The sequence below is a fragment of the Nycticebus coucang genome, chromosome 8 (assembly GCF_027406575.1).
Source record: "Nycticebus coucang isolate mNycCou1 chromosome 8, mNycCou1.pri, whole genome shotgun sequence".
Lineage (NCBI taxonomy): Eukaryota > Metazoa > Chordata > Mammalia > Primates > Lorisidae > Nycticebus > Nycticebus coucang.
The window spans coordinates 108,266,824-108,286,935 of NC_069787.1; the positions used below are offsets into that span (position 1 = coordinate 108,266,824).

General features: G+C 41.5%; 1 protein-coding gene across 8 annotated transcripts in view; it reads left to right on the top strand.

Moving 5' to 3' along the window:
* ZBTB38 (zinc finger and BTB domain containing 38) overlaps positions 1-20,112 on the top strand; it is a 129,379-nt gene that overhangs the window by 57,389 nt on the left and 51,878 nt on the right. For 4 of the 8 annotated variants that reach the window (XM_053598682.1, XM_053598685.1, XM_053598684.1 and 1 more), the window contains 2 exons: positions 3,040-3,124; positions 14,671-14,736. The exons of 1 other annotated variant lie outside the window; for it this stretch is intronic. The gene's annotated coding sequence lies outside the window, so the exon portion shown is untranslated. Of the gene's footprint in view, positions 1-3,039; positions 3,125-14,067; positions 14,555-14,670; positions 14,737-14,864; positions 15,679-20,112 lie in introns of those variants that run through there. 3 more of the 8 variants (XM_053598679.1, XM_053598677.1, XM_053598681.1) reach the window with 3 other exon arrangements.

Sequence of the window (20,112 nt, forward strand, 5' to 3'; positions counted from 1 at the left end):
TGGAGAGAACCCTTAAGTCATTATTTATTTCATATAGCCTTTTAACCATTGTTTGTCTTGGTCCAGTATTCCCCTTGCTGGTAAATACCAGAAAATGTATGATGATGCCTTATGATGCCCCCATTTAAAGGCTTCCAATAAAAATGAACTAAAGTCTTTTCCTGAAATGCCTGGTACCAAGTTCTCTAGTTTTGTGGTCAAAATCTGGCTAAACACTCTGGTTTCTGATTGAATTTTGGCCCTGGACTTGACATTTCTGACACCCACATTCACACCCTGAGGACCATGAATGCATTGTTATTAGCCAATTTGACACAGACTCCCAGATCGCTGACAGAGCCTGAGGCCTGCCCTACACTCTGCCAGTGCTGTGGAGCCTCTGTCTGGTCTCCTCACATCAGGAATGGGCTGACAAAATGTGGAATAAAGTAAAAATTTGATTTGTTGCAAAAATACTCCAACCCAAGAAGGTCTATTTTCCTGGACTGTAGAGAACTAAAATGTCTACCAAGCTGGGAGCTGGCTGGGCTAGTGGAGTGATCCAAAGATAAGACCACAGTGAATGGGGGAACACAGGGCCTGCTAGAGGGGTGCAGCCAAAGGAGTAAGCTGAGAACAAGTATCAGGTTTCAAAAGCTGGAACCAAATGGGGATCCGTTGCTGGATGCCCCAGGCTAGCAGGAGTCTGCCAGGAAGGGAGAGCCAAAGGTCACAGTCAAGGAGGAAATGTGTCAAGGTCCATTTTTTTGAAAACTGGCTAATCACAGCTTGTTAATTTCAACTACCACCTGATTATGACTCCTCAAAGCACTAATTATACGGGGGTTGACCTATGAGTGGTGTTAGGTTGGGTCAACCTGCTGATTGCTAATCTCCAGCTTCATAGCACATACAGCAGAGAGGTGAGCGACCACCAAAACTGGTAGCCAGAATTTCAGTGCTGTCAACCCTTGATGTTGTCGGGTTTCAAGGCAGCTGTCTACATCCTAAAATGTCTGGGGGCAGTGCCTGTGGCTCTAAGGAGTAGGGCGCCAGCCCCATATACCAGAGGTGGCAGGTTCAAACCCAGCCCCGGCCAAAAACTGCAAAAAAATAAAATAAAATGTCTGGGTTTCAGGTAACCGTATGCATCCTTGGTTCTTGGGGTGCTCCTGGCTGAAGAATGTCCAGACACCCCAAAATAAGGCAAGCATGAAACAAAGTTTATTGAGAAAAAGAAAGGTAAGTTTATAGAGTAAGGAGGTTCGCAAAACAAGATACATTTGCCATAGACAGTGAATGGCCTTCCACATTGTTGTGGCAAAAGGGCAAAAAAGCAAAGAGGCGTGGGTATGGCCAGAAGTTCTGTTTTACACTGTCTGGGTTGTGCCCACCTTGTGATTCAGAGATCACCTTGGCACCAGAATTTTACTGCACATGCCAACCTCCCATGAGCCTCTCTGAGAGCTCTTTGGTGGGGTGTGGATCACAATGCAGATTTAAGTGAATGACATGATAATTAGACTTAAGGCTGTTCTAGGTCACCTTCAAGACTCTGTGGTAGGGCAGTGTTTTTCAACTATTTTTATCTCATGGCACACTTGAACATATGTTTAAACTTCCGTGGCATACTTAAATTACGTTGATCACAAACAAAAGAGTGAAAAACAGGATATACTTACTGTGCTTTGAATTTCTTTTGAAAACAGTTTAATTGATGATTTTCTTTTTTCTTTTTTTTCATAGTCTCACTATGTCACCTTTGGTAGAGTGCTGTGGTGTCATAGCTCACAGCAACCTCAGCTCTTGGGCTTAGGTGATTCTCTTGCCTCAGCTTCCTGAGTAGCTGTGACTACAGGCGCCCATCACAATGCCCCAGTATTTTTTTGTTGTAGTTGTCACTGTTGTTTGGCAGGCCCAGGCTGGGTTTGAACCCGCCAGCTCTGGTGTATATGGCTGTTGTCCTAGCCCCTGAGCTACAGGCACTGAGCCTAATTGATGATCTTTAAAAAGTTTCACAGCACACTAGGATCCTCTCGCGCACACCATGTGCTGCTGCACACTTGAATGAGAATCGCTGGGCTAGAGCGTCTTCTCCATTCTTTTGCAGCTGGAACTTTAAGTTCTAATGGGCACATTGGTAGGGTAGTCCTTCCTCCCCAGGTGTGAGCAATCACTCCAGACAGGATTAAGGTGAGAGAGGGGTTTGGGGGCTCCCGGCCCTTGTCTTTTTTCCCTGGGAGAGTCGGAATTCATGCTATCTATCTAACAGTGTCTAGAAGAAAGCCACAGATCCCCTCGACCATTTGAGAGTATTAATACAGCATGCTGTGTGACAAGTACAGCTCTGGCAATAATTAAGAAAATGCCAGGAAGGCTATGTTAACCAGTGTGATGAAAATATGTCAGATGGTCTATAAAACCAGTGTATGGTGCCCCATGATCGCATTAATGTACACAGCTATGATTTAATAATAAATAAATAAATAAAATGATCAGAGGGAAAAAAAAGTGCAGCTCTGGGACAACACCAGTGGAGCTAGGTTGTGTACAAATACATGTTTCATAAATATTTTGATATTTGATGTTTTCCAAAAAAGCATCCAAGTGGACATCGTGGGGAAAGTTAGACTTTCTTGAGCTTCCTTGGTCTTCTTTATGAGCTTCCTTAATCTTAATTTTGTATTTCGCTATTGTTTTCAATTTTAATTATACCTGAGGGGTATAATGCAAATCTGAGGCACCATAGTCTTTTCAGAGCTGTCATTTAAAGATTTTAGCTGGGCCTTGTTGATCCATGAAAAGCAGATGTGGCCTGAGCACAGCAGCCTCACACAGGAAATGACTAGACCAGGTGGTTATTTTAACCTCAGAGGTTTTTAAATTGTCATAGCACAGAAATGCAAACTTCGTGCTCCTCCTGGGTCAGCATTATAAATGTCCTGTTACTCGTTTAAGAAGGTTTGGCAAAAAAGACCATATCATATTCACTAAGCTAAGAACTCATAGTAATAGGGCTTCCTAATTTCTCATGCTGAAATCCCCTAATTTCTTGTCAAGATTCAGCTTGGAAAACACCACACTGAAGACCTCAGGGTTCTGTTTTTAACTCAAGAGAGGAGCTGCAGTAGATTCCACCTCAAGGGTGAGTCCCATTGTACATCTTTACAGTCAGGAGCGGTTCCCACCCCAGGCTGGAGCTGCCCTTTCAATCTGAAAGGGGCTGTGCCCTGGGCTCCCTTCCGACAGCAAGTAAGGAGGAGCAATGGGCCAGAAACAGGGACTTGAACATGGGGGTTTTTTTTAATGGAAAAAAACAATCACAGCAGAGAACATAGTGAACAACCAGGAAATGTGACTGTCCATCCTACCTGCATAACCCTGCTAAGCCCCCCCGGCCACACCCACTGGTCACCTGACAACACACTGTCACATACTTAGAGGAGGCATTGGCAGTGTGCACATACTTCCTCTAATTCTACCACCCCAACTTCTGGCGGGCCATGGGCACATTCCTGGACTTTCAAGTTCTGCCTCTGCAGGCTGCTCAGGTCCCTACTGCTTCTATGTGCAACTTCTACAAATCACCATTAAGGTCCCTCCACGCTTTAGTCCATGTTGATCCTCACACTGGCACCTGGTAAAGCACAAGAGCCAGACCCCAAAGGAGCAGCTCAGCAGTGCCTGTCCTACGTGCTTAGACACCAGGGGATTTGCCCATGACCCCCAAGCTTCACAGCTCGGGACGTGCCTCCATCATCTCATGGCTGTCCCCACTCAGGATCAACCCTCTCTGCCAAACTTGGGGATCCAGGGTCACAGTAAATATGAATCCTGGCGATGTCTACAACCTCCCTTTAATCAGAGGTACCACACATGGAGGAAGATTTTCCAAGAAAGGCTGGAGAGTTCAAGTTCTCACTATAATGGGCCATTATCAGGTCCATAGCCTGTCATCCAGCATGACTTCCTTGACTAAATTACCTTCTGATATTAGATGAAGTTCTAACTGCTCACAGAACCTGGATCCCAGGCCCAGGAAATGTGGTGGTGTTAGTTCTAACTCCCAGGTCACAGACATAGGTTCCATGACATCCAGAAAAAGTGTCCACATGCTGCTAGAGAGTCTTGGGTGGTCACAGAGAGGAAATTCAAGTGCAAAAAGCATTCAGTGGGTCCCAAGATTTGATAAGTGCCACCGGATCCCACCCTTACCTGTCAGTGATAACTCCACGTCCCAACTCCTTTCACACTACACTAATAGCTAAGTCACCTTAGGAATAGAAGGTACTCACACAGTCTCCGGCCAAAGCTTCATGAGGACCCTGGCCCAGGCACACTCTGTCCCTGCCCCATGGCTATTGTTTCACCTTCTCTACCCCCATAAGAGCACGTGCTGCTAGCATCATGTCTGCCTGGGGACAAACAGGCACCGTCCTATAGAGGCTCAGCATCCCCTGTTGGTGATGTCCCACCCCTATAGTCAAAGGCAACTGTGAAAATCTGAAGGCTCATTCCATTTCCAGAGAAACCACCCCATTCTCCCATCATCTAAATACCGGACAGTCCAAACTATTGTGCAGACAGCTGCCAGGAAAGCTGGAACAATGAATGATACCTGAGGCCACTCCAGCCAATCTCTGAAGGCTGAAAACTTGACTGCTGTCTTGACCACAGACCACCAAGAGGAACTCACATCTGTTAGAATGGCTGAAGTAAAAAATGCTGATGTTTCCAAATGCTGGCAGGGAAGTGGGGAGATTGGGTCTCTCATAAATGGCCAGTGGGAATGTATAGTGGTGCAGCCACTCTAGGAAACAGTTTGGAAGTTTCTTCAAAAGTTAAACCTACACTTACCATAGGGTCCAGCAATCCAACTCCTGGGTATTTGCACAAGAGAAATGAAAACTTACGTTCACACAATCACCTTTATAAGAATGTTCATAGCAGCTTTATTTGTAATACCTAAAAACTGGAAACTAGCCAAGTGTTCTCCAGTGAAAACAAAATTGTTGAAACTCTCAGTTTTGCACCTTTTGGCACATCCATACCTTGAACTATTATTCAGGGATGAAAAGGCACACCAGTTGAATGGATCACCGGGCATCGTGCTGGACAAAAGAAAGCCAATCTCAAAGGTTTACATACTTTATGGTTGCATTGATAGAACATTCTCAAAGTGACAGAATTACTATGTTAGAGATCAGTGGTTGCCAGGGGTGGGGGAGAGTGTGACCACAGATACGGCGCAATGAATTGTGGTGGTGGAACAGCCCTGGATCTAGACTGTGATGGTGGTCACGTCCATCTTTACATGCGCTAGCATTTCATGGGGCTCTAGACACACACATGTAAAAACTGGTGACATCACATGCGATTCGAGCCTGAGTGTACCACTGTCCATTTTTCACTTTAGACAGTGTACTACAGTTATGTAAAATATCACTAGGAGAAGCTGAATAAACTACTGCACTATTTTTGTAACTTCTTGTAAATCTTATGCTATTTCCAAAAAAGGTTATTAAAACTTTTTGAAAGATTTGAAAAATAAGTTTTAAGGAGTAGGTTTCCCACCACCTCTGGAGATGGGTGTTCATCACTGGTCTCTCTCATGAGCAACTCCTTCTGTTTTGTTTTTTTCGTTTGTTTGTTTTTGTGCCACATTCTAATTTGTGGTTCAGCCTCCGCAGCGTCCTGATGGCTTTGGCCTCGCCCTTGGCTTTTCAGACACAGCCCATCCTCTGATTGAATCAAAGCTCAAGAATTCCAGCACTGAGTGTGAAATGTCCCTCTGCCCCTCCCTGAGACTGTAACTTCAAAGCTAGGTAAAGACTCAGAGATCTAAGTAGTCTCGCAGTGAATATCGAGCACAAATCATCCTTCTCACCCATGCACAGTCATTTCTTTTCTGGAATGGCTCTTTGTCTGTTCTGCTTTCACACAGATTATTCTCTTCACCTTCACCAAATGGCCCCTCCTTTAATGGAAGGAGATTAACCCTTCTGTGCCCCCGTTCAGTCTTATTCAGCTGAGGGCTTTCTTTCAACAGCACTGCCATCTCTGGGCCTTGTGCCACAGCTGAATGCTGCAGAGAGGGATGGCTGCTTTCTCTTTGAAGCATTTACGCCTCTGTCAAACACCTTTTTTTGCCAGACTTGGCCCTGGAAAGACAGTTTTCAAATTAAATGTATCGTGAGCTGCCTGGATTTGCAGTATGGACTTGCATGGGCATTTAGGTCAAGGGCAAGTACTACGCTCACTACCTGCAGGGCCTACTGTAATGGAGTCCGAGCTTTATTTACTCCCTTGCTCTGCAGAGGGGACCCCAGCATCACCTAAGGTTGAGACAGAGCATTTGAGCTATAGCCTATATGACATCCTGTCCGGATGTGACAATACACTCATACACAATACACAAGCCACTGCCCCCAGCTCCCAAAGCTGATCTCAGCCCCCAGTTTCCTGCTATGCCTTATTTATTTGGTGGAATCATCTCAAGAGACCGTGGTGAGATGGACTATGGTGAGATGGACTACGCTTTTCTCAGGCCTGTCTGTGCATTGGTGATCAGGACCGTGTGCCAGAAAGGTGACAATTTGAATTGTTGACGTTTCATAGTTGTTGAAACTTGTAGCTTTGCACCTTTTGGTTTCAAAACCCCATACTGAACAACGGAAAATGAAACCTGCAACTTATTTTTAGCTATTTGTGCTAACTCATGAGATTTTTCTTTGCAAACCAAATAGGATAAAGGCTACTTCAGCAGGCTAAACTTAGTCTGATTGACTTAATGTGGCAATCTAGCTTAGTTCTCTGAACTTCTCAAGTGATATTCAGTTCCCAGTGATATTTTGGCCAACATTTACTATTTTGCTTAAAATGATATTTACTTGAGCTTTTAAAAAAAGTTAAAGAAGTATACTATAATATTTTCTTATAAGAGGAATTAAGAACCCCTTATAAACCTCCTATACTGGCCTCTAGCCATTAATTCACTTAATCTATTATCTATTTAAGTATTTAAGTGACATTTTGGATTTTTTTTTTTTTAATTGAGCAAGCAGAATACCAGGAATTAAAAAAATAATGACTTCTATGCTGGCTGCTGGGGTCTTCGGATATGACACTTACTCTCTTTGAACCTTCTCCCTTAAAGAAAATGTTTATATGGCCTTTTTTTTTCTTTCTTAATTTGGAGATAAGGTCTCACTCTGTTACCCAGACTGGAGTGCAGTGGTGTGGTCATAGCTCACTGTCACCTCCAACTGCTGGGGTCAAGCAATCCTCCTGCCTCAGCCTCATGGCACCATGCCCAGCTAATTTTTCTTTTATCTTTCTTTCTTTTTTTTTTTTTTTGTAGAGACGGGGTTTCACTATGTTGCTCAGGCTGATCTCAAAGTCCTGGCCTCAAGTGATCCTCCAGCCTCAGCCTCCCAAAGTGCTAGATGGCATTTCTAGAGCATCTTCCCCATCTTATAATTCTGCTGCCACCAAGGGCCCGAGGAAATGTTGAGCACTTTTTGGTGGTGGCAGTGATGGTGGCAGGCCACTCTTGTCTCCCCTTTCCCTGTTCTAGAAGGGACAGATTTGCACAAAGCACTGTGGTCTGCTTGCCTGCCAACTTAGGGCTCCCCTTGGTAAACAAGTGATTAAGTACTTGAAAAACTTAAGCCTCCAGGCCCATTCCTTAACTCATGGAGCAAGTTGTCCAATTTTAGGAAGTGGCTTCTGGATACAAAATTGAAGATTCCACTGGTAGTAAAGAAAGGACCCCTACGTTTGGTGCTGGTGAGTCAAAAGCATATCCTTATGGAGCCCGGCCATTGCATCAGGCAGTGCTCTGGGTGCCCTGGGAGATGCAATGATTTGGCAGGAGACGAGCCAGAGACATGAGTAAAGGCAGATATTCAGAACAACAAAAATTTACTGTGCTCTTATTTTTAGTCCAAAGGAAGTAAAGGCTCACTGGGGCTTGTCAAGCTGCTCCGGCTGAGAAAAGGCACACTGTTGCAGCCATTCTAAGCTGCAAAGTTATTTATCTGAGCAAAGACATTTGTTCCCAGGTAACATCTTAGAATATTTGTTGTCCAGGGTGAAGAAAGATACAAGGAAAGGATTATGGTCTCACATGAGGTGGATTTTACGGGTCTATAAAAATTCTTACTTCCTTATGTCCATTTACATGCCCGCCCTTCCAGTCTTTCTAGAAAGAAGAAACTCAGCTTTCTTGCTGAATATGTATTTTGCCAAATCAGAATCCAGAAGACCCTATTGTTTTATTTGCTTTCCTTGTGGTGCGTGGCAGCAAATGAATACACGTGGTCAGGGATGAAGGAATGCTCTCTATCTCCCCAGGCACTCAAGGTCATTTTCAGCGCCATGTTTCAAACGCACTGAGAAATGGAAGCAGAAACTGTTCTGCTGCCACAGCTGAGGTCATAGCATCCAAGACGGTGGTGGCACCTGCTGAGAATGTTCCAGCAGGAGGATCTGAGTTGGGTTACAGTGTGTTGAGATGTTGTCTGCCACAGTCTCCCTGAAAGCCTACACCATTTAATAACTTTTTCTCTGCTTAAAAACAAAGCCAACCAAAATATCATTTACATTTCCCTTCCCCTTCTAGCTCTTTCCTGGAGGGTAAGGCCACCTTGGCTGTCAAGGTTTACTGCCAGATCCCTGCCTTCAGGTGTATCCTCTTTGTACAGATGCTAATGAGTGGGAGTGCGCAAGAACGAAGAACTGAGACCTGTCTAAGAACTGGAGAAAGTTTCCTCCAGCTCAGACTCCCCGGACATGTCCACTCACCCAGCCATTCGTGCCAGGCCTCCTGAGCACTTGCATAGGAGAAGCCTACTCTCCTATTCGCAGGTGGGGTCGAGCTGGAAGATTAGAAAGCTCCTCTTGAGAGCCATCTGGTTGGCATATAAAATTACTGCCAACAAAGTAAGCTAGTCAGCTGCCACACACGTCAGTGGGCAGGAGACGTGGAGTCCAGTCTTGGCCTATCTGACCTAGAAAGCAAGTTGAGCCGGATTTTTTAGATCCATAAACTTTCAGAGCTGAAAGGGACCGTAGGAGCAAAATGAGCAGATGTTAACATGCAGAGTCATTCATTAAAATGATGCATGCATGACACTGAATTTGGTTAAGGAAAATCTCTTACTCAAAAATCAGGCTTTTAAAAAGCTCATTTTAGAAATATGTTGGGAGGCTGGGCGAGGTGGCTCACACCTGTAATCCTAGCACTCTGGGAGGCCGAGGCAGGTGGATTCCCTGAGCTCAGAAGTTTGAAACTAGCCTGAGCAAGAGTAAGACCCCCAACTCTACTAAAAAAATAGGAAAATTATCTGGGCATCATGGCAGAAGCCTGTAGTCCCAGATACTTGGAAGGCTGAGGCAAGAGGATCTCTTGAGCCCAACAGTTTGAGGTCGTTGTAAGCTATGAGGCCACAGCACTCTAGCCTAGACAACAGAGTGACACTCTGTCTCAAAACAAACTATATATATATAGTGGGCAGGGTACTTTCTACACATTGAACCCTATAAAATTATATATATACAGGGGAGGGAACACATAATACCTCCTTGGATTATCTATTCAGAAGAAAAATACTATTTTTAAGTTGAATGCAAGTCAGTCTTAACTAGGCACAGTGGAATGTGCCTGTCAGCCCAACTAGCAGGAGTTCAACATAGCAGCCTGGACAACATAGTGAATGAGAAAGGAAGGGAGGGAAAGAAGGAGGGAAAGAAAGAGGACAGAGAAAGAAAGTTCAGTCTTATTGTAACACTGATTTTTCTTTAATTGAAAATTTAGATTAGAACATTCTAATGACCTGATAAGAAATTTATTCACAAATGCTGACTATATTCGGTGTGAAAGGAGATCGGCTGTGACTTTTCATACAGAGAAGGGGTACGCTCACTTATTAAGTATGTGATCTTAGGCAAACCACCAGATCTTTTTCAGCCTGTTTGCTTATCTGTAATATGAAAAAAATTGACTTCACTAAGTAAAGTCTTTGCTCAGATGGATACATAAGCCTTTTCTACTTACTTTGCTTCATAAAAACATTTCCAAATTATAGTCTGTAATCCTAGTACTGTAGGAGGCCAAGGCAGGTGGGTGGATTGCTTGAACTCAGGAGTTTGAGATCAGCCTGAGTAAAAGTGAGACTTCTCTGCCTCTACTAAAAACAGAAAAACTAATGAGACCTTGTGGCAGGCGCCAGCAGTCCCAGCTGCTCAGGAGGCTGAGGTAAGAGGATTGCTTAAGACCAAGAGTTTAAGGTTGCCGTGAGCTACAATGACACCATAGTACTCTACCCAGGGCAAGAGTGAGACTCTGTCTCAAATAAATAAATAAATAAAGCCCAAATCAAAAAAGAAAACCCTCAAATCCTCATTTCCAAATTACAACAGATCTCCCACCAAATTTTTATTCTGCTTTCTACCCTTAACTTCCCAATGTGGTCTAACTGATTCCTCCTCTTTTATTCTGTCTTTTCCCCCTGATGGAACCGGCCTGTCTCCAGTTGGTGGCATCCTAGGTACCCACAATCCCCAGGGCCTGGAGAGCAGAGACTGGTTCATAGAAACAGGGGTGGCCATGGCACCAGGGAGACAGCATAACAGAGTCCTCTCTACCAGGTGGAGAGGTAGAAATAAGAAATTATTGAACTCAGGGGTGGAGTGTGGATATAGAGGGATGTTTTATCCTCTTAGAATTGGTGGCAGATCCAGACTTTGTATCGGTTAGACTTAGGTTTGAATCCTAACTGTGCTATTTCCTATGTCACTGGTCATCTCTGTTTGTTCTTCATCTATAATTGATGGTAATTGATACCCACCTTGTAGGATTATTGGGTTGGAGTTAAACAATATAGCTAAACCATTGAAAGTATAGTAGCTTCTCCATAAATGCTAACCATTACAGACTTTTGGCTTTTAAAGCAGTTCCTATGCAGAGCCCTTGGGAAGAGATAGCATTGGACTGGCTCAAAATTCTGATATTTGATACTCTTTAATATCATCCAAAAGCATTTTTAATCATTGATACATTAAGTCACCATGTTGTTTGCAGGACTCAATACACTATAGAGAGATATAATAACCAACCTCATACAAAATTTTTAAATTTCTTAAATTCTGAGAATTTAAACAAAAGTTTTATACTTGGCAAACACTTTACTTTGGAAATTTTCTATTAGACTAGCCTAACCTGATACACATTTATCTACAAATGTTAACTATCTATATTAGGTTAAAAGAAAACAGCTGCAATTTTTAATGCAGTGAGTGGCATAAAGAAATGTGCAAACTGATCCAAATGTTTATAAACTACGTATTCCTCTGGGACTCAGTGCCCTGACTTTATGGGGTTTTTTATTTTATTTTTTATTTTTTTAACATAGAGAGTAAAGCTTTGTTCATACTTGAATTATGTACTTTGCATTAGCCATGCAATTTAACTTTAACCCCCAGGACTGAAAGTAAAATTAGCTCAGTCTGCAGAACGAGAGCATGAGCAAGTGAGAACGTTAATCAAAGCGATGGGCTGGCCCCTCACTGCTAGCTCTGTCCTTCCCCAACATACTCCTGCCAGATTATTTGGGGTTCCTTTTGCTTGACTCGTCAAAGTGGCAAAAATGGGCTAAAATTCTCATTGCGGAAAAGGGATTTGCCTTTTACATTAACGTGTGTGTGTGCCCTGAGGATATTGATGAGAAGGATGCAATTTTTAAAAATCACCAGTGAATGCAAACCCTTGCCACTTGTAATCATGACAAACCTTAAGTAATTCAGGCATGAGTGTGGCTTTTTAAAAGTACAAAACAGGACTGAATAGTTGAGATGTCTGTCTAAACAAGCTCATCGCTCTGAATATTTTCAACTGTAGTTCACATTTGTTTAACCCAAGCAGGTCTGGCAAACGTACAACATTTGCTCATTGAGATGTTTGGAATGTCACAAAATAAACCAATACGTCGATTTTAGGCTCATGATGACAGAGAGTGGACAGAGAAGACCACAGGGAGGTTTGGAAACTGCTTGCCCTGGCATCTGGCTTACAAGTACCAGTAGGGGACCTGACCACATTCACTACCCTTCCTTGTAAAGGGGATATAACGCTGTTTACTCATCTCCTGGGAGCCTGCTATGGATTACTGTCATTGTCACTGTCATCTATTATCCCAGACAGAGGAGCCAGCGACTTAGTTCTAAGTGGTCAGAGTTGATTCCATAACATATCTATTTAGCCTATATAATAATAATTTGTGAGTATTTTAAAATGAGTGCCTAGTTTTCAAATGTTATTAGTGTTATAGCTCAACAGACACTAAGAGCATCAAATGCCGAGGTCTTTGTGTCACCCTCCTCCGATTTCACTCTAAGGACCCTGCTGTATAGATGACCGTATATTAAATTGGTGCCTTATAACCCAGCATGATCATCTCTCTAATTCTCGACCCCTATGGTAAAGAAGAAATTGGCCTAAGGACACTCCATTCTAATTTTCTGACGCTGTCAGTGCTAACAAGAGCTCATAGAGCAATGATGTGGGGGGTGGGGAAGATGGTTCCACCATTGGTATTAGACTAGGAGCTACTGTTTTCGTTAGAGCCACATTTATTTCTGGAGTAGTTGTGGGAGAGAGATGTACTCCAAAGGGAAGAGGACTCTCTGTGGCTCAGGTAGGACCTACCATCTGGACAAGCCAACTCAGAGACTTTAAAGAGTATAAGATAGAGCTGGGCAGGGTACTTTCTACACATTGAGCTAAAAATGTTTAATGTGTGGAGACTGAATGTTCTGGGGCAGGACATAGAATGAGAGCTAGAAACAAAAGATCCAGTTGTGAAACCTAGTACCTAACTTAAGATGTTTGAATATATTTTCTCCTTTAAAAAATTTCTGGGGAGCTTGTATGTTTTGCTAACCTGATCATTTTCAGCCCGTCCTCATAGAAGATAGAGGCGCTGGAAAATTAGCAATCCCAGAATATATTAATTTGTTTTTGCACGTGTTAAAATTAATTAACATTAGCATATTCAGTGATGCAATAGGCAATTAAAGACTTTTAGAGGGATAAGAAGAAGAAAAATGTAAATATATATTCAAAATCAGTCTCATAATATTTTATAAAAATGTTGGCTTATGTCCAGGATCTAAAGGTGGGGGTGGTATGGTTTCTTTGTAGCTAAAGAAATAGAGTGTAAAAGAATTTGTTCATTAAAAATAAAAGACTACTTGTTTTATACATCACGGCAAATGAAATGCTTTTCTTGTTTTTTACCTGCCGGCAGGATCTGGAGGAAATTTTTCTAGCAAGCTATGCTGTTTTCCTCTTTGGGGACATGGTGACGCTGGTTTTGTAGCAAAACAGTATTTGCTTATTAGGCATTTCTTAAAAATCCTGAACAAGCAGCTCTTTCAACAGTTTTTGTTCCACATGTTAAACATTTCATTGCAATTTGAGCTTCGATTGTGTGTGTGTGTGTGCGTGTGTATATGTTGATAGGAAGGAATGAAGGGGGTGCATTAGAATTCTGGAAGGATTTTTATTTAAAGAATTAATTCCCCACCATTATGTATTAGAATCTCTACAGAAAGTGATTCCAATTTATTACATACGCCCAAACTAGATGCCATCAATCTTGAGCAGTGGGGGGAGGGAGGTGGTATTGAAGAAGACATGAGATTTGGTGTTTGAGTAGATGAGATTTAATTTTCAGAAAACATTTCACTCATAAAACGGATAGCAACCCAGTGTCAGCCCTGACCTTCTGATGTCAATGTCATCGTGCAAGTGCAGCTAAAATAAGCCTCAAAGTAAAACAAAGAAACATTGCATCTCAGCACCACACAATCTCTTCTTTTACAGCATGTGCTATCTATAGCCTTTTGGTATTCCCTTCATGGCTTGTTACTTTAAAATTTAGCTTTTGGAAGAGGAGAGAGAAGGAAAATCATTTAGCATTTTCTATGCTCTGAATGTGTGCAATAGGCTGCTGTAGTATTTAGGTCAGTATCCTAAGGAAAGCTCTACCATTCATGCTGATCAGCTATACATCCAAAGGAACTCAGCATCCATTTATTTTTCTGTACTGATTTTATTCTGCTTCTAAGTTTAAGAAAATCCATTCACAATTTAATAAAATCCTGTCTGAGGCGGTATCTGCTTTGCTGTACTGCAGAGCCGTTTAGCAGGATACATTTACACCGCTTGTGGTTAAAGGTTATAGCGCAGATACAGACAGCTGATCGTGCATTCTTCCACAAGCTTGCCGGCACTGTTTAGAGTTTCGAAAAATAATCCAGAAATGCTATACCCTTCAATCAGAATTATTCTTTACTTTGCAATAGCTTAACAGTTTTGGTTTTTTGTTAGCAAGTCTATGAAATTAACAACCTATAAAATGCATTCCAGACCAGATACATACTGTATTGAGAGCTTTCTTCAAGAAGAGGATATGACAGTATTCATTCCAGCTAATTTTCTTCCTTAGCAAAAGGATTGTCTGATTCTCGGAAGCAAAAGGATACATTCATTGTGGAGCAGCTCTGCCTAAGTGTATGAAATGCCTTCTGTCTGGTTGCAGAATTTGGAGTTTGCTAAACAGTGTTTAGTGATTGGGCTCATCTTGCATCACCAGTTGATGACATTTTTCTTTGTTCCCTCCTACCCAGTTGAACCAAGACTCTGAGGCTGATATGCAATGTCACTTACAACATTAATCAGATACTGCATTTAAGGTGAGCTGCCCTTGCCTCCTCCTTCCCTAGTGCTCGTGTGCTGCATGTCCTGCGAACCTAAGATGGCAGGCAGGATTAGCCGTGCTTGTGCTGTGTGTGCATGCTGTGTATAGAATTCATTACACGTTGCCTAGTATTTCAGATGTGAGTATGTAAATGCTCTGTATGCCATATCATCTGGTAGCAAAGACTTGTTTTTGCCTCATTACAGCCTTAGATATTTCAACATCACCTTTCATTTCCGATTCATTTGCTTCTGGATGGTTGCTTTTCATCACATTCAAAATACGATTTTGCCTTTTTTTTTTTTTCCAACAAAGCCAACCTCCCCCACAAAACCCTAAAAACAAAAACAACAACAGCAAAACTCTGCTACCAGATGGTGTCTCCCCTTTCTTCTTGCGTTTGCTGTCTTTTAAATAATGTATGTTGTATTGTTAATTAATGTGAATATCAAATTAAACACTTGAAACTTACACGTTTATTATGCAGGTAGAAGGCAAGGTGGATTCTATTTTTAACTCTTGTGCACTCCATTGTGTGCAAGCTATTTGGGTTCTCAAATTTGTCTCTTCAGTGCTAGTATCGGTGGTTTGATTTTCAGCAAATGTGACAGTGGCCTTTGCAGTGGTCAGCTCCGAGCTTTGAACTCTCAGAGGAGGAAGGGGGAAAAAATTCAACATACCACCTCCTTGGCTGCAGCCTCAGAGAAACCTTGGATGAGAAACTTCTTTTTTCAATCCTGTTTTCCTATTGATAAATTCAGTTCTCGTGATCCCAGTACCTTCAAGCTGTTCTGCGTATGATTTTTTTGTGTGTGTGACAATTGCATCTAAAACTTGTGAGCAAGAAGACGGAAAAAAATCAGTTGGTCTCCATCGCTTTACATAAAAATGGCTGAGTTTCTTGTCATGCTAGCACTGCATTAAGTGATGCATGCAGGTAGGTTGAAATTTGCATGTTTTATAGATTTTTTTGGAGCGATGAAGCAAGAACATTAGATGCTTTCAAATATGACTTTTAAAATAAAAATTAAATAAGACAGTTGTAATCTTTTGGGGGGAGGGTAGCCTCTGCTATTCTGATACTATATAAATATGTAGCTTTTATAAACTTATAAAAGTATTCTGCTATAAAAGTGAGATGATTCTTTTTTTAAAAAAATCATATATATGATAGGTGTGGCGCCATTAGACAACAAAAGAATTTTTGAAAAGTCTGATGATTCAGCTACATTTTAGCTTGAAACTAAAAATAAGGGGGTTTCTGGAGATAATTTCAAAGAGCGTAAACAAGCTTAATAAGAAACATTAAAAACATTTAAATTTTAAGAAGCGGTCTTTAAACGTGTTGTGTGCAAGATGAAAATAAAAACTTACATGCTTCCAAAATCAATTTTAGGTAATGTGCAAAATTAACTAAATGTTTGTATGTATGTAATTTAGGGGGATGAGGAGTTATAATTTTTAAAGGGGGAAATATTAAACATAGATGGCCCTGTTAGAAGAAATAGGCTTCCCTAAATGACACTGAGCCCCTAGAATGGTTCATTGCAGACCATACAGCTGTGGTTCTCTAAGTACCAGATTCTGGCACTTTTCAAAATAATTTCATGAGATCTTTCCTTTGAGCTTAACTTCTCAAATATATTTTAGTTTCAAATTAACATTGGGCCAGAACCTGTTTCCTTGGTAACCAAATCGTATTTTAAAATGTAATAACATATATGCAAAAGAATGTCTTTTTTAAAAAAAGGAAACCAATGTTTAATGAAAATTTTACAGTTCTCTTCCCTCTCATGTAGAATCTGAACTGGTTTTAGACGTTTTTAGATATGGTCTTCAAGGCTTAAAAATTAAGCCCTATTTCTAAATACATAGTGAAAGCTTGCACAGTGAGAGCTTTTTTTCTTCCTCCTTTGTGCTCCTTCTTTCAAAATTAAGGTTTTTCTCTGTAATATGCTCCAGAATGCAGGTCAAGGTTTGTGTACAGAGGTGTAGTTTCATTATCACGAGTTCACCAACGCCACTGAAACAAAAGATATTTCAGAAATTCTGAGAATCAGAAAATGCTTATGTCCTTGTTTTCCCTGATCCCTCCATTGGTAACGTCAGAGCTCGGTAGAGAAGGACCCAAGCCCAAGCCCACTCCCCCAATGATAAATGCATATCGAGCCTTTGCAGAAACCTCTTTGTAGGTGTGTTAGGAGGAAGATGCTGCCACACCTGAATCTCCCCAGGGTTTGCTCTGATGAGAACGTTGAGGTTCAAAACCATCTGTGTAAATAGTTGCTTTATACCAGCAGTTTTTCTAATATTCTGTTCTATAGCACTATCTGTAAAAATCAACCTCTTGTGGGCTACAAGGTGGTGGTGGTTGTTGTTTTTATGTTGTTGTTTTGAGGACAACTGAAATATTTTGCTTGAAGTCTTTCTCTGGCTCAATTGTATCAGAACGTGATCCATCTCGTAGTGATTTTGTTCCCAGGGCATGCCGTGAAATATCATTCCTGCAACACCTTTTTGTTGTTGTTGTGCTTGGTTGTTGGGAGCCATTTTCCATTTTGCCTGTGACTTACAATGACTAAGTGCATTTTGACTGTATTATCAATCAGATGATCGTAAACTGAAAAGAAGTGTCAGAAACCTGATTCAGTAGTACCTATTTATTTTAGCACCAATAGCATTCACAGTTGCAGTAGGATCAAGCTAATTGTCATTCACTCCTGAACAAACAATGAGCCAGGCATTTGTAACTAAAACACTATTGCTGTTCAGAAAGATTGCCACTACAAATCTTCTGTTTTGATAGGCCAATACAAATGAATCATTTTGAACCCATTTGAAGGGTAATTACAAGGTTAGATGGATGCAGTGCAATTGTTTTACCATAAAAATGAATGCCTGATAGATTCAACAGTGCGTTTCTTCTTTATAAAATGTTGATCCTTTTGTTTGTAACTCAAGCATGGTTGCGTCATCTTGTAGATTTTCATACTTAATGGTTTTTTTGTGGCTCTTGGTCTTGCCTGAAAGAATTTTAAACACAATTCAAGGAGCTATAAAGCCAAATAAGATTGTTGGGAAGTATATTGTACCATCGTCATTCTAATAAATAGACAAGTGAGTGGAAGAATAATTATTATATATTACTTTGTTGTGTTTTTCCTTAATGCTTTGCCTTCATATTTCATAGCAATAGTTACAAGGCACAAAGCTTTTCTAAACTTATCCATTTATAATTATTATTGAATTTCCTGGATTAGCTGAAAACTATTTCCTACCAATTGTAGAGATGGCACTTACCCCTTCTCATTGTTTGAAAGACTATCCTTAACCCATTTATACTTTTTGGCTCAGGTGTTTATGCTAGGCAGGCCACAGCGGGTGTGACAGGAAGAATGTGCAGACAACTGCTTTGTTCTCACTAAAACGAAATGGGAAAATTATGGTTTTCTGCCTGAATGATTTATAGTATAAAATTCTCAACTCAATTTATTCTTTGGAGAATAGGAAATGTTTCTTCAAGCTTTAACTCTGTAGGAAGACCAAAGATTGTATCTCTTGCTACTAGAATAATGTTGACTACCTCAACCATTTTCATAAAAGACTTAGAGCCTCTTCACTGGTTGATGTGTGAGAAATAACTAGAAAAAGACCTAGCGCCTTTCTTTACAGTACTAACTCATGCTAAGCCATGGAGTCCCTGGTACCATATGGTTCTTTCTAACAGTTCCCTTCCAAGGGCAATGCTATTCTTAACAGCTTCCTTGGCAATTATATACCTGATACATTTATTGAGCACCTATTATATGCCAAGCATATTCAGAGGCTGGAAATATAGTAATAAACAAGACAGACCACAGCCCTGCTTCTCAGGGACCTGCCTTTAGTGGGCAGAGGTAGGCAAAAATAGATACGTAAACAATACCTAAAAAAGACAAGTGTGAAGATGAAAAACAAAATAAAAATTTAAAAAGCAAGAGTGATTTGGTTGCAGGGAGGAGAACCGCTTTAGAATAGTTGGTCAGGAAAAGCCTGTCTGAGGAGATGGCATTTAAGTGGAGATCTGTGCATAGAGGAGGATCCTGCCAGCTGAATATCTGATGGGGTGAGGGTTATTACCAGGTAAAGGACTGCTCATCCTCTGTCCTTGTATAACTGTCATTGCCTGAAAGCCAGGTCTGGCAGCTTTGCAGGTTGAGTCTTACTTAGGTAAGCTTCCTCCACAGTAAGAGATTGGCCCAAGTTCCTAGGGCTCGTTTTAGCCAGTGGAGTCATTGCCTTTGACCCAGTCCCCACCCTGCCTAACAAGAGGCATTGCAGAACTAGTGGGTGATAAAATGCCGGCACGGATTCAGTGCCAACCTGAGCAATCCGCAGCAGAAAGGCCCTCTTGGAGCAGGGAAATATCTGGGAAGCCTCTTGCTTTATTTTTCACAAGGAACTCCAGAATTTAAACTCATGGCAAAACGTTGAGATAATCATTTAATTTTTTTCAAAGGCAACATGGTGGAGAGTCTCATCCTGCCAACAGATTCTCTTAGTCCTACAATCCTCCCACCAGAGTGAGTGAAGAGTCTTTTCAGGTTTCACGAAAACACTTTGGCTCTGCAAACATCTTTGCCTGTTGGTGGCTTTCTAAAGACCTTATACCTTAGAGTAATTTTTCACTATTAAAGCAAATAGTTCTAAAAAAAAAATTTCTTCTTAAGAACCAGAACTCTTTTATGCCTTTCAGGTTAGTCTACTGACAAAGGTCAGAGAACAAAAGGGTAAGTTTGCTGTGCAAGTTAGAAACTAATATGTAAGGCTCCTGAAAGTCTTCTGAACATTTCAGAAGCACCTTCTAAAGTCCATTCATAATTTAGCAAATTTTGCTTATCACAGTAGTGGTGGCCTGCTCAGCTCCTTAAACTCCATTTGGTTTTGGGAAGGCCTGAAACATTCCACTGCAAGAAGATAAGTTTTGTTGTGCTCCTTTGTATTGCCTATCCGTGAAGGAGGGGGTGTCAACAATTCTGTTCACAGGCCGGTGGGAGGATTGCTTGAGCTCAGGAGTTCGAGACCACCCTGAGCAAGAGCAAGACCCCATCTCTACTAAAAATAGAAAAACTAGCTGGCTGTTGTGGTGGGCACCTGTAGTCCCAGCTACTCAAGGGGCTGAGGCAGAAGGATCACTTGAACCCAGGAGTTGATGTTGCTGTGAGCGAGGCTTATGGCAGGTTACTCGAGCCTGGGCAACAGAATAAGACTCTGTCAAGGAAAAAAAAAAAAAAAAAGAAAAGAAAAAGGGGGGGGGACCAATTCAGTTCACTTCTTTTTTTTTTTTGTAGAGACAGAGTCTCACTGTACCACCCTCGGGTAGAGTGCTGTG